The 14,681-nt window shown below is 43.4% G+C and overlaps 1 long non-coding RNA gene across 9 annotated transcripts in view; it reads right to left on the bottom strand.

The window, feature by feature from the left end:
* The window catches only part of LOC147620709 (uncharacterized), a 53,742-nt gene that overhangs the window by 11,078 nt on the left and 27,983 nt on the right, over positions 1 to 14,681 (bottom strand). For 4 of the 9 annotated variants that reach the window (XR_015269974.1, XR_015269975.1, XR_015269980.1 and 1 more), the window contains 2 exons: positions 6,068 to 6,453; positions 5,815 to 5,872 (listed from right to left, as the gene is read on the bottom strand). This is a non-coding gene — a long non-coding RNA (uncharacterized LOC147620709). Of the gene's footprint in view, positions 1 to 5,814; positions 5,873 to 6,067; positions 6,454 to 6,593; positions 6,699 to 7,190; positions 7,625 to 8,204; positions 8,642 to 9,217; positions 9,316 to 12,103; positions 12,192 to 14,681 lie in introns of those variants that run through there. The other 5 variants (XR_015269973.1, XR_015269977.1, XR_015269976.1 and 2 more) reach the window with 5 other exon arrangements.

Genomic DNA, 14,681 nt, shown 5'->3' on the forward strand with positions numbered 1-14,681 from the left:
ACACCAAGAAAGCTTTGGATGGCAGTCTATTGATCCTCATCTTGTATGTTGATGATATGTTGATTGCCGGGAAATCTCGTAAAGAGATGGATGCCTTGAAGAAGAGGCTGCATGAAACCTTTGATATGAAGGATTTGGGTGATGCAAATCACATTTTGGGTATGCGGATACTTCGGGACAGAAATCAGCATGTGTTGTATTTGTCTCAGAAGGAATACATTGGCAAAGTTTTGCAGAGGTTCAATATGGACGGGGGGAAGAAGACTAGTACTCCTTTGCCTCCATATGTGAAACTCAGTGCTATGGACAGCCCACAGTCAGATAGTGGCAGGGCTGATATGGCCAAAATTCCGTATGCTTCAGCTTGTGGCAGTCTCATGTATGCCATGGTTGCTACTAGGCCGGACATTGCATTTGCAGTGGGAGTGGTTTCTAGATACATGGCCAACCCTGGCAAGAAGCATTGGGAAGCAGTGAAAGGTGTCATGAGATACCTGAAGGGCACACAGGATATGTGCATATGTTTTGGCAAACAGGATGCATTAGTGCATGGTTACACGGATTCGGATTATGCCGGTCATCCAGATAACCGGAAGTCTACTACCGGTTATGTGTTTACATTCACAGGAGGTGCTGTGTCATGGATATCCAGGATGCAGAAGTGCACTGCCTTATCTACTACAGAGGCCGAGTATATTGCAGCCACAGAGGCTTGCAAGGAGGCATTATGGCTATCTCGGTTAGTGGTTGATTTGGGTTATACAGGGGATATTCCATTGTTGCATTGTGACAGTCAGAGTGCCATCCAGTTGGCAAAGAACCCTGTCTTTCATGCAAAGACGAAGCATGTGGATGTGAAGTATCACTTCATCAGAGAGGTGATAGAGAACAAGCAAATTCAGCTTGTTAAGATTCATACGAATGACAACCCGGCTGATATGTTGACAAAGAGTTTGCCTCCGGAGCGGTTTGCTCATTGCAGACACTTGATGGGCATTGGATGAGGCCAGTTTCAGCCTTGATATGGCCTTGTATATTATCATGTACATGCTGATTTTTCTTTTCCTTCATTTAAGGGCACGTTGCCTTTAAGTGGGAGGTTGTTGGGGTAAAGGCGTTATGCCCACCCTTATAGTGTGTACAAGCCCATAAGTTATAGTACATAGTGTTGGAAATAAGTGCACACTAGGTGTACTATTTCTCTAGTCTAGTTTCAGTTCAGTCTTTGTGTCTTGAGTCTAGTGCCATGTGGCACCTCTACATTTATCCCATAAGTGAGTCTACTCAATCTTGTACTTCTCACCTATAAATTGTAGGTGTCACATCAATGAATAAATCAATCTTGTGTCTTGTCTACACTCATCTCAAGGTAACTCTTTGTCTTTCATTTGTTTGTGTTCTTGTTTCATTTCTAGTTTGCTCTTGCTTTCATATTTCCTACATGGTATCAGAGCCATGGTTTTAGGGTTTCCCTGTTTTTTCTCTCCAAGCCGTCCCACTCAATTCAGCGCAGCCCGTTGGTGTTTGCTTGGTTCAATTCTCTCTCCTGTTTTTGATCTGTTCGGTGCAAAGCCTCCATCGCCATGGACCTCAGGACACGCTCTAACACATGGGCCTCTCTCTCTCTATGAAGCAATGGCGAATCAAGAAACCTCTACTACTGTCGGGACAGTGGTAGGAGGAGCTCCGACATCAGCGTTAGCATCCTCACGGGCAGCTGCTGGTCGCCATTATTCTGCCCGCCACAGAATTCTGACCGCCCCTGTTTTCCATCAGTTCTGCCTCGCCATACTCCAGTTGAAGGGTTCCTGTTTCTTCCTGACGATGTTCTTCATCTACTCCATCAGCATAAGGCTCTTCATTATGGTGCGAATCTTTTCCTTCAGCTGGGCGACTCTTTCTCTTGATGGCATCTCTCTAGGTGCAGCCCGTGCTGCCCCTACCCTCATCGCTGCCCTGATCTTCCCCTTCGTTTTTTCACATAGCGGCAACATCTACAGCAGCAGCTCAAGGCATAATTTCAGATCTGCCTGCCCATGTCAGGCCTACGCATCTCTACCTTCTCTCTCTCTACTGCCGGCGGCCTGTCCTCTAGTATTACACATGCAGCAGCTACCCACGCACTCTCTTCTTCATCAACATGCCTTCTCAAGTCGTGGACCTCCTGGACATTCAACTCATGCAACAACTCGTCATTTTTGGATCTCTGGTCTTCTCGACATCTGCTCAACACCTCCTTTTGTGAAAGTAAACTCCAATGCTGATTTTGGACCTGATTTGCAACATCTGTGCAAAAGGCATTTTCCTCTTTGTTATTTCCCATTTTCTCTTCATCTTCACATGTGGGTTAGCTGTCCATTGGACCAGCCAGACCTGCAGCAGCAAATTTAAAGCAGAAATCAAGTGTATGTCGTGTTCTATTTTCAGTCTACTCTCTATTTCTTTTTTCTTTTTTTTAAAAGGAAAAAAAAAAAAAGAGTTTTGAATTTCATCTTGTACGGGATTAGACACTGCCAAATCTGGTAAGACCTTCCCATCTCTCTCATAATTGTCTATGTTTTCATGCTATCTACCACCATTGATCACCAATGATGTAGATCATGGGGTAATATCCTGTCTATTTGTCTACATGGACTTATCTTTGTCCCTATCCAAGAGGCACCCCTGCATTACCCACTCTAGCAGGAGGATTGACCTTGAGGAGGGATCATCTATCAAGGTCCATCTCTCTGTCTATCTACAATCAGTCAATCTCTCTGTCTATGTGTCTATCCTGTGTGTCTATCCTGTCACATGTCTTTGACACTCTATCTATCAGTCTATATGTCTCTCTTTTGTGGATTAGCTACCCACATTCTCTTGGCATTTTTTGTCTATGTCCCCATTTATCTTCTATTTGTCAGCAGTCTCTCTCATGTCTATCTGAAAGTCTCTCTCTCTGTGGGACCACTCTACTGGCTGATTGTCTCTCTCTCTCTGTCTGTCTATGATCCACTCTTGTCCCTACCCTTGTGGACCCATATGAGGATATCACTTGAGGAGGGGTGTCTCAGGATCTTTTGTCTCTCATGTCTTGTCTTTCAGTCTATCAGTCTTTATATCTGTCTTCTAGTCTTGTCCATCTTGTCTTCTAGCTTGTCTCTCAATCCTTGTCTAGTCTCTCTGTCTTGGTCTTATCTTTTGTCATGTCATAGTCTTGTCTTTTTGTCTTCCTCCTAGTGTCCACTTAAGGAGGGTGTTGGAAATAAGTGCACACTAGGTGTACTATTTCTCTAGTCTAGTTTCAGTTCAGTCTTTGTGTCTTGAGTCTAGTGCCATGTGGCACCTCTACATTTATCCCATAAGTGAGTCTACTCAATCTTGTACTTCTCACCTATAAATTGTAGGTGTCACATCAATGAATAAATCAATCTTGTGTCTTGTCTACACTCATCTCAAGGTAACTCTTTGTCTTTCATTTGTTTGTATTCTTGTTTCATTTCTAGTTTGCTCTTGCTTTCATATTTCCTACACATAGTACACTTAGTACTTTTAATGTACTAAGTGCACTATGTGTACTAGTGCAATATACATGTGTGATAGGGGAGTCACACACTCATATCTTCATGAGTTGACTTATCCCCACAACTCTCTCTCTCTCCCCTTTGTTCTTCTCTGTGTATGTCTCCCACATGAATCTCTAACCTAACCCTAATTCTTCCTTCTCCCACACATCTGCAAACCATGATCTCATCTGAGCGTACCAGCAATGAGTATCTCTATTCTCTACCAACTGTATGGATGAGGTCAATGCCAATCAGGAGTACCTCTGCTGAGGGAGCTCCATAGCTACTGTAAAAAGGTAATTGCCTGGAATAGGGCCTTGGTTACTACTGGTGTGGCACCCAGCTCAGCTCGAACAATCTCATGTGGTACTGATGATTTGCTCCGAATCATGCGGGCAATCATCAAAATCAGTGGTCTCTCCATTTCCTCCATCCCTCATCCTTCCCTCTCTGAGATCTGTGATGTATGTTGGGCCCCCAAATTGGAGCTCCATACAGGAGGGTCGGTGTGACAAGCATATCAAATAGCCACAATTTGGTGCGCGGCTCCTGAAACAAAATGTGTGCACACTTGCCTCTCAAGTGCCCCCAAGGTTGCATGCCCTCGAGCTAATCTAGCTGCTGTTGCCACAATCTTGGTGCGCGGTCCTGTGAAAGTAACTCCCAAGTAGACATATGACTTGACGTACTCAACCGGCTCCCCTCAGAAAGTGAACTGAGGCTCTGATCCCGTCACCCATGCCTGTGTGGTGTTAAACACCATAACCTTGGTTTTCCCAAGGTTCACTGTCAGATCTCTATCCGCACAGAAAGCCTGTAATGCATCCAGGTGTCTCTGTATCCCTCCGGAGAGTCTGAGATTAGAACAATATCATCAGCATATAACAAGATGGGTATCAACACCCCTGTCAAGCATGCCCCTGGGCCTCCCAATCTGTCTACATAATCAGAGACCGCATCAATGTACAATCCAAAGAGGGTGGGCGATAGCGGGCATCCCTGCTTCACCCCTATCGTGCTGGTCACCATATCATATAGTCCACCTAGAGCTCGGACTCTGCCTGTCTCACAGACTCATACAAAGCATATATCCCCCACTGCATACCCTCTGGTACATCAATGTCATGCAATCTGTGCATAAGCATGGCACGTGGTACGGTATCGAAGCCTTTGCGGAAGTCCACAAAGCAGCAGTATAACCTTCTCTTCTATGCCCTGCCCTCTTCAATAACTGCTCGAAGTGTCAGTATGTGATCCAAGATAGTAAATCCTCTCCTGAAGCCGGCCTGTCCATGTGCTCGATGACCATGTCTCTTTGCCCAACGGCTCAGCTCCAACTCCAATATAGAGCCATATAGTTTGGCCAAGTAATGACCAATCATGATCGTCCTGTAGTTGCCTGGTACCATGGGGTCCCCACTCTTAAAGAGTCGTACAATGATATGCTCTGTCCAGCTTGCCGGGAAACCCTCACAAATGGCACGATTAAACACATGTACGATGAGCGGAGCCAAAGTGTCGCACCCATATGAGAAGTGCTCTCCAACTAGCCCATCATGATCCTGTGCCTTTCCGTTCGCGCGCATATGAGAGAGAGAGAGAGAGAGAGAGAGAGAGAGAGAGGGATACAAGGCACCAGGGCAGGCATGATTCAGGAGGATCTTCTCCATGCTAGATCATATATTCACGCTTGAGGTTATGATCAGGCAGGCCAAGGCAGATGGCCGTTGACTATGCTGCTGCTTTGTGGACTTGTGCAACGCTTTTGATAAAATGCCTAGGGCCCATCTCCTACAGCGCTTACAGCATCTCAGGGTCCCGTCTGACATGATCTGGCAACATGCATCCTCCTTTTCAGTTTTGTCTAGCCGGACGCATGTACATACCACATGAATTACAGCTCAATATATGGGTGTTGTTGTCTAGGGCATGCTCTTTCCTGTTCATTAGGAAACATGATTTCATAGTAGAAGACTTCATCCGACAAAGCCAAGACCTCCAAGTCTGTGCAGCTCTCTGATATGAGTAATAAGCCAGGAGTCTTCACGCAAGAGAGCACTCCTGCACAATCTACCACTTGGAGGTACTTCAATTAATGCATGTGCTGGGCAATGGCTTTGCTGTCTTAATAACAGTATTGAGATAGAATGAGTTGAATAAGAGACTTGCAGCGCTGTCCGAATGCCTCAATGCAAATATGTGTAACATCATGACAAAAATCCATCTACAAAGTTATGAGACAGGGTAGCTTCAAGAAATATTGGCATACCTGTGCATCCGAGATATTCCTTGATTCAGTGCAAAGTTGCTGCAGTGATTTCCCCGCTCTGTATACCAAAAGACAAAAAATTTCCTTTCAAAATACATCACCAAATCAAGACACATGCAACCCAAAACAAAGAGACAATTTTTCATACTTAATAGAAGTCTCTTTTCCCCCAAAAAAAATAAAAAAGAGACATGCAACCCAAACATAAATCTGACAAGCTGTGGCAATCGATTTCTGGGGCATGCTGTCTTGCCTGTCAATCACGAATTTCATTTCATCGTAGGACACTGCAAAAAAGAAAGCCAAGACCTCCAGATCTGTGGAGCACTCTCATATAAATAATAAGCCAGCAGTATTCACGTAAGAGAGCACTCCTGCACAATCTGCACCTGCAAGTACTTCAACTGATACATGTGCTGGGCAATGGCTTTGCAGTTGTCGTAAGTGTATTGAGATAGAATGAGACAAGTAACAGACTTGCAGTGCTGTCCAAATGCCTCTAAGCCACCATATGTAGCCTCATGACAATAAGCCATCTTTGAACTCGTGAGAGAGTTTAGCTTCTAGGCATATTGGCATACCCACGCATCCGAGTTGTTACTTGCTTCAATGCAAAGCTGCTGCAGTAATTGCCCTTGTCTGCATGCACAAAACATCAAGAAACCTCCTCTTCAGATTAGAGCACCAAATCAAGACTCCTACAACCCAAAGCAAAGAGAGACATGCAACCCAAAAATGAATCTAAGTGATAAACCTCCTTTATCTGCTGAAGTACAAACCTAACAAAATAACACACGTGTGAGTTTGTGGCTGTGGCTGTGGGTGTGTCTATGTTTGGGATGCCTGCTAAGAACACAGCTTTCCAACCGAAGTATGGATCGTGGGGATCCATGTATATGAGCAATCAGTGGAGGGATCCCCCCTTTTTGTGATGCCTACAAAACACGGAGGTTTTGCACTCAACTGCCCTACCTTTCCATCTCTCTGTCTACCTTGAGTTTCCTTTTACCCCATCAATTGGACCCCCTAAAAGTCATTTCTGTTTTCCCATTTCCAAAAAGCGTGTCATGAAGCCCACCGAAGGCAGGTGAAACATAGATCTTTTATACACTACGATGAAGTTGTGAAGCTTAACACATGAGCGTTTGGTGTTGCTTTCAACGAGCTTTAGAATTTAAGGTTAACTCTTGAGAGTTGAAACTGATGCCCATGAGAGTTGCGTCTTGAAATAAATATCAAGCCGTATTTACATGCATCAGACAACACGTCCTCCTTTGTCTCAGCCGGAGGCATGTAGATATGACATGAGTTACAGCTCTATATTTTATCTCAACCTGGGTTTACTACTACTGATTAAAGTGCAGAGGGGGACCGACCTTGCAATGAAGAAAGCCAGCTGTAGGAGTCGATGTCTGGGGCATGCTCTTGCCTATTCATCACGTAACATGATTTCATAGCAGCAGACTTTATCCGACAAAGCCAAGGCCTCCAAGTCTGTGCAGATCTCTAATATGAGTACGAACCCAGGAGTCTTCACACGAGAGCACTCTCCACAGACTTTCACTTGAAGGTACCTCAACTGATGCATGTGCTGGGCAATGGCTTTGCAGTTTTCATAAGTGTATTGAGATAGAATGAGGCAAGTAAGAGACTTGCAGTGCTGTCCAAATGCCTCTATGCGACATTGTGTAACATCATGACAAAAAACTCCAAAGTCTTCAAAAAGGGTGGCTTCAAGGAATATTGGCATTCCCATGCATCCGAGATGCTACATGATGCAATGGAAAGTTTCTGCAGCAATCTCCCCGCTCTGTGTACCAAAAGATCAAAAAACATACTTATCAGATTTCATAACCAAATCAAGACACCCAAAACAAAGGACATGCAATACAAACATAAAATTTAAGTGATAACACAAAGACAAGCTGTGGGCATCCATTTCTGGGACATAATCTTGCCTGTTGATCACGAAACATAATGTCCTCAACTGCCCTACCTTTCCATCTCTCCGTCTACCTTGAGTTTCCTTCTAACCCATCAATTGGACCCCCTAAAAGTCATTTCTGTTTTCCCATTTCCAAAAAGTGTGTCATGAAGCCCACCTAAGGCTGGATCGTTTATACACTGCGATGAAGTTGTGAAGCTTAACACATGAGCGTTTGGTGTTGCTTTCAACGAGCTTAAGAATTTAAGGTTAACTCATGAGAGTTGAAACTAATGCCCATGAGAGTTGCGTCTCGAAATAAATATCAAGCCGCATTTACATGCATCAGACAACACGTCCGCCTTTGTCTCAGCAGGAGGCATGTACATATGACATGAGTTACAGCTCTATATTTTATCTCAACCTGGGTTTACTACTACTGATTAAAGTGCACAGGGGGACCGACCTTGCAACGAGGAAAGCCAGCTGTAGGCATCGATGTCTGGGGCATGCTCTTCCCTAGTGATCACGTAACATGATTTCATAGCAGCAGACTTTATCCGACAAAGACAAAGGCCTCCAAGTCTGTGCAGATCTCTAATATGAGTACTAAGCCAGGAGTCTTCACACAAGAGAGCACTCTCCACAGACTTTCACTTGAAGGTATCTCAACTGATGCATGTGCTGGGCAATGGCTTTGCATTTTTCATAAGTGTATTGAGATAGAATGAGGCAAGTAAGACACTTGCAGTGCTGTCCAAATGCCTCTATGCGACATTGTGTAACATCATGACAAAAAACTCCAAAGTCTTGAGAAAGGGTGGCTTCAAGGAATATTGGCATTCCCATGCATCCGAGATGCTAATTGATTCAATGGAAAGTTTCTGCAGCAATTTCCCCGCTCTGTGTACCAAAAGATCAAAAAACTTATCAGATTTCATAACCAAATCAAGACACCCAAAACAGAGGACATGCAATACAAACATAAAATTTAAGTGATAACACAAAGACGAGCTGTGGGCATCCATTTCTGGGACATAATCTTGCCTGTTGATCACGAAACATAATGTCCTCAACTGCCCTACCTTTCCATCTCTCCGTCTACCTTGAGTTTCCTTCTAACCCATCAATTGGACCCCCTAAAAGTCATTTCTGTTTTCCCATTTCCAAAAAGTGTGTCATGAAGCCCACCTAAGGCTGGATCGTTTATACACTGCGATGAAGTTGTGAAGCTTAACACATGAGCGTTTGGTGTTGCTTTCAACGAGCTTTAGAATTTAGGGTTAACTCTTGAGAGTTGAAACTGATGCCCATGACAGTTGCGTCCTAAAATAAATATCAAGCCGTATTTACATGCATCAGACAACACGTCCTCCTTTTCCTCAGCCGAAGGCATGTACATATGACATGACTTACAGCTCTATATTTTATCTCAACCTGGGTTTACTACTACTGATTAAAGTGCAGAGGGGGACCGACCTTGCAACGAAGAAAGCCAGCTGTAGGCGTCGATGTCTGGGGCATGCTCTTGCCTATTCATCACGTAACATGATTTCATAGCAGCAGACTTTATCCGACAAAGCCAAGGCCTCCAAGTCAATGCAGATCTCTAATATGAGTACTAAGCCAGGAGTCTTCACACAAGAGAGCACTCTCCACAGACTTTCACTTGAAGGTACCTCAACTGATGCATGTGCTGGGCAATGGCTTTGCAGTTTTCATAAGTGTATTGAGATAGAATGAGGCAAGTAAGAGACTTGCAGTGCTGTCCAAATGCCTCTATGCGACATTGTGTCACATCATGACAAAAAACTCCAAAGTCTTGAGAAAGGGTGGCTTCAAGGAATATTGGCATTCCCATGCATCCGAGATGCTACTTGATTCAATGGAAAGTTTCTGCAGCAATCTCCCCGCTCTGTGTACCAAAAGATCAAAAAACTTACTTATCAGATTTCATAACCAAATCAAGACACCCAAAACAAAGGACATGCAATACAAACATAAAATTTAAGTGATAACACAAAGACAAGCTGTGGGCATCCATTTCTGGGACATAATCTTACCTGTTGATCACGAAACAGAATGTCCTCAACTGCCCTACCTTTCCATCTCTCCGTCTACCTTGAGTTTCCTTCTAACCCATCAATTGGACCCCCTAAAAGTCATTTCTGTTTTCCCATTTCCAAAAAGTGTGTCATGAAGCCCACCTAAGGCTGGATCTTTTATACACTGCGATGAATTTGTGAAGCTTAACACATGAGCGTTTGGTGTTGCTTTCAACGAGCTTTAGAATTTAAGGTTAACTCTTGAGAGTTGAAACTGATGCCCATGACAGTTGCGTCTTGAAATAAATATCAAGCCGTATTTACATGCATCAGACAACACGTCCTCCTGTGCCTCAGACTTTATCCGACAAAGCCAAGGCCTCCAAGTCAGTGCAGATCTCTAATATGAGTACTAAGCCAGGAGTCTTCACACAAGAGAGCACTCTCCACAGACTTTCACTTGAAGGTACCTCAACTGATGCATGTGCTGGGCAATGGCTTTGCAGTTTTCATAAGTGTATTGAGATAGAATGAGGCAAGTAAGACACTTGCAGTGCTGTCCAAATGCCTCTATGCGACATTGTGTAACATCATGACAAAAAACTCCAAAGTCTTGAGAAAGGGTGGCTTCAAGGAATATTGGCATTACCATGCATCCGACATGCTACTTGATTCAATAGAAAGTTTCTGCAGCAATTTCCCCGCTCTGTGTACCAAAAGACCAAAAAACTTACTTATCAGATTTCATAACCAAATCAAGACACCCAAAACAAAGGACATGCAATACAAACATAAAATTTAAGTGATAACACAAAGCCAAGCTGTGGGCATACATTTCTTGGACATAATCTTCCCTGTTGATCACGAAACATAATGTCCTCAACTACCCTACCTTTCCATATCTCCGTCTACCTTAGTTTCCTTCTAACCCATCAATTGGACCCCTTAAAAGTCATTTCTGTTTTCCCAGTTCCAAAAAGCGTGTCATGAAGCCCACCTAAGGCAGGTGAAACATGCATCTTTTATACACTACGATGAAGTTGTGAAGCTTAACACATGAGCGTTTCGTGTTGCTTTCAACGAGCTTTAGAATTTAAGGTTAACTCATGAGAGTTGAAACTGATGCCCATGAGAATTGCGCCTTGAAATCAATATCAAGCCGTATTTACATGCTTCAGACAACACGTCCTCCTTTGTCTCAGCCGGAGGCATGTACATATGACATGAGTTACAGCTCTATATTTTATCTCAACCTGGGTTTACTACTACTGATTAAAATGCAGAGGGGGACCGACCTTGCAACGAAGAAGGACAGCTGTAGGCGTCGCTGTCTGGGGCATGCTCTTGCCTATTCATCACGTAACATGATTTCATAGCAGCAGACTTTATCCGACAAAGCCAAGGCCTCCAAGTCTGTGCAGATCTCTAATATGAGTACTAAGCCAGGAGTCTTCACACAAGAGAGCACTCTCCACAGACCTTCACTTGAAGGTACCTCAACTGATGCATGTGCTGGGCAATGGCTTTGCAGTTTTCATAAGTGTATTGAGATAGAATGAGGCAAGTAAGACACTTGCAGTGCCGTCCAAATGCCTCTATGCGACATTGTGTAACATCATGACAAAAAACTCCAAAATCTTGAGAAAGGGTGGCTTTAAGGAATATTCGTATTCCCATGCATCCGAGATCCTACTTGATTCAATGAAAAGTTTCTGCAGCAATTTCCCCGCTGTGTACCAAAAGATCAAAAAAACTTACTTATCAGAATTCATAACCAAATCAAGACACCCAAAACAAAGGACATGCAATACAAACATAAAATTTAAGTGATAACACAAAGACAAGCTGTGGGCATCCATTCCTGGGACATAATCTTGCCTGTTGATCACGAAACATAATGTCCTCAACTGCCCTACCTTTCCATCTCTCCGTCTACCTTGAGATTCCTTCTAACCCATCAATTGGACCCCCTAAAAGTCATTTCTGTTTTCCCATTTCCAAAAAGCGTGTCATGAATCCCACCTAAGGCAGGTGAAACATGGATCTTTTACACACTACGATGAAGTTGTGAAGCTTAACACATGAGCGTTTGGTGTTGCTTTCAACGAGCTTTAGAATTTAAGGTTAACTCATGAGAGTTGAAACTGATGCCCATGAGAGTTGCGCCTTGAAATAAATATCAAGCCGTATTTACATGCATCAGACAACACGTCCTCCTTTGTCTCAGCCGGAGGGATGTACATATGACATGACTTACAGCTCTATACTTTATCTCAACCTGGGTTTACTACTACTGATTAAAGTGCAGAGGGGGACCGACCTTGCAACAAGGAAAGCCAGCTGTAGGCGTCGATGTCTGGGGCATGCTCTTGCCTATTGATCACGTAACATGATTTCATAGCAGCAGACTTTATCCGACAAAGCCAAGGCCTCCAAATCTGTACAGATCTCTAATATGAGTACTAAGCCAGGAGTCTTCACACAAGAGAGCACTCTCCACAGACTCACTTTAAGGTACCTCAACTGATGCATGTGCTGGGCAATGGCTTTGCAGTTTTCATAAGTGTATTGAGATAGAATGAGGCAAGTAAGACACTTGCAGTGCTGTCCAAATGCCTCTATGTGACATTGTGTAACATCATGACAAAAAACTCCAAAGTCTTGAGAAAGGGTGGCTTCAAGGAATATTGGCATTCCCATGCATCCGACATGCTACTTGATTCAATGGAAAGTTTCTGCAGCAATTTCCCCGCTCTGTGTACCAAAAGATCAAAAAACTTACTTATCAGATTTCATAACCAAATCAAGACACCCAAAACAACGGACATGCAATACAAACATAAAATTTAAGTGATAACACAAAGACAAGCTGTGGGCATACATTTCTGGGACATAATCTTGCCTGTTGATCACGAAACATAATGTCCTCAACTGCCCTACCTTTCCCTATCTCCGTCTACCTTGAGTTTCCTTCTAACCCATCAATTGGACCCCTTAAAAGTCAATTCTGTTTTCCCATTTCAAAAAGCGTGTCATGAAGCCCACCTAAGGCAGGTGAAACATGGATCTTTTATACACTACAATGAAGTTGTGAAGCTTAACACATGAGCGTTTGGTGTTGCTTTCAATGAGCTTTAGAATTTAACGTTAACTCATGAGAGTTGAAACTGATGCCCATGAGAGTTGCGCCTTGAAATAAATATCATGCCGTATTTACATGCATCAGACAACACATCCTCCTTTGTCTCAGCCGGAGGCATGTACATATGACATGAGTTACAGGTCTATATTTTATCTCAACCTGGGTTTACTACTACTGATTAAAGTGCAGAGGGGGACCGACCTTGCAACGAAGAAAGCCAGCTGTAGGCGTCGATGTCTGGGGCATGCTCTTGCCTATTCATCACGTAACATGATTTCATAGCAGCAGACTTGATCCGACAAAGCCAAGGCCTCCAGGTCTGTGCAGATCTCTAATATGACTACTAAGCCAGGAATCTTCACACAAGAGAGCACTCTCCACAGACTTTCACTTGAAGGTACCTCAACTGATGCATGTGCTGGGCAATGGCTTTGCAGTTTTCATAAGTTTATTGAGATAGAATGAGGCAAGTAAGAGACTTGCAGTGCTGTCCAAATGACTCTATGCGACATTGTGTAACATCATGACAAAAAACTCCAAAGTCTTGAGAAAGGGTGGCTTCAAGGAATATTGGCATTCCCATGCATCCGAGATGCTACTTGATTCAATGGAAAGTTTCTGCAGCAATTTCCCCGCTCTGTGTACCAAAAGATCAAAAAACTTACTTATCAGATTTCATAACCAAATCAAGACACCCAAAACAAAGGACATGCAATACAAACATAAAATTTAAATGATAACACAAAGACAAGCTGTGGGCATCCATTTCTGGGACATAATCTTGCCTGTTGATCACGAAACATAATGTCCTCAACTGCCCTACCTTTCCATCTATCCGTCTACCTTGAGTTTCCTTCTAACCCATCAATTGGACCCCCTCAAAGTCATTTCTGTTTTCCCATTTCCAAAAAGCGTGTCATGAAGCCCACCTAAGGCAGGTGAAACATGCATCTTTTATACACCACGATGAAGTTGTGAAGCTTAACACATGAGCGTTTGGTGTTGCTTTCCACGAGCTTTAGAATTTAAGGCTAACTCATGAGAGTTGAAACTGATGCCCATGAGAGTTGCGTCTTGAAATAAATATCAAGCCGTATGTACATGCATCAGACAACACTTCCTGCTTTGTCTCAGCCGGAGGCATGTACATATGACATGAGTTACAGCTCTATATTTTATCTCAACCTGGGTTTACTACTACTGATTAAAGTGCAGACGGGGACCTACCTTGCAACGAAGAAAGCCAGCTGTAGGCGTCGATGTCTGGGGCATGCTCTTGCCTATTCATCACGTAACATGATTTCATAGCAGCAGACTTTATCCGACAAAGCCAAGGCCTCCAAGTCAGTGCAGATCTCTAATATGAGTACTAAGCCAGGAGTCTTCACACAAGAGAGCACTCTCCACAGACTTTCACTTGAAGGTACCTCAACTGATGCATGTGCTGGGCAATGGCTTTGCAGTTTTCATAAGTTTATTGAGATAGAATGAGGCAAGTAAGAGACTTGCAGTGCTGTCCAAATGCCTCTATGCGACATTGTGTAACATCATGACAAAAAACTCCAAAGTCTTGAGAAAGGGTGGCTTCAAGGAATATTGGCATAACCATGCATCCAAGATGCTACTTGATTTAATGGAAAGTTTCTGCAGCAATTTCCCCGCTCTGTGTACCAAAAGATCAAAAAACTTACTTATCAGATTTCATAACAAAATCAAGACACCCAAAACAAAGGACATGCAATACAAACATAAAATT

Source organism: Cibotium barometz, chromosome 31 (assembly GCF_041138505.1).
Source record: "Cibotium barometz isolate CiBa-2024 chromosome 31, ASM4113850v1, whole genome shotgun sequence".
NCBI lineage: Eukaryota > Viridiplantae > Streptophyta > Polypodiopsida > Cyatheales > Cibotiaceae > Cibotium > Cibotium barometz.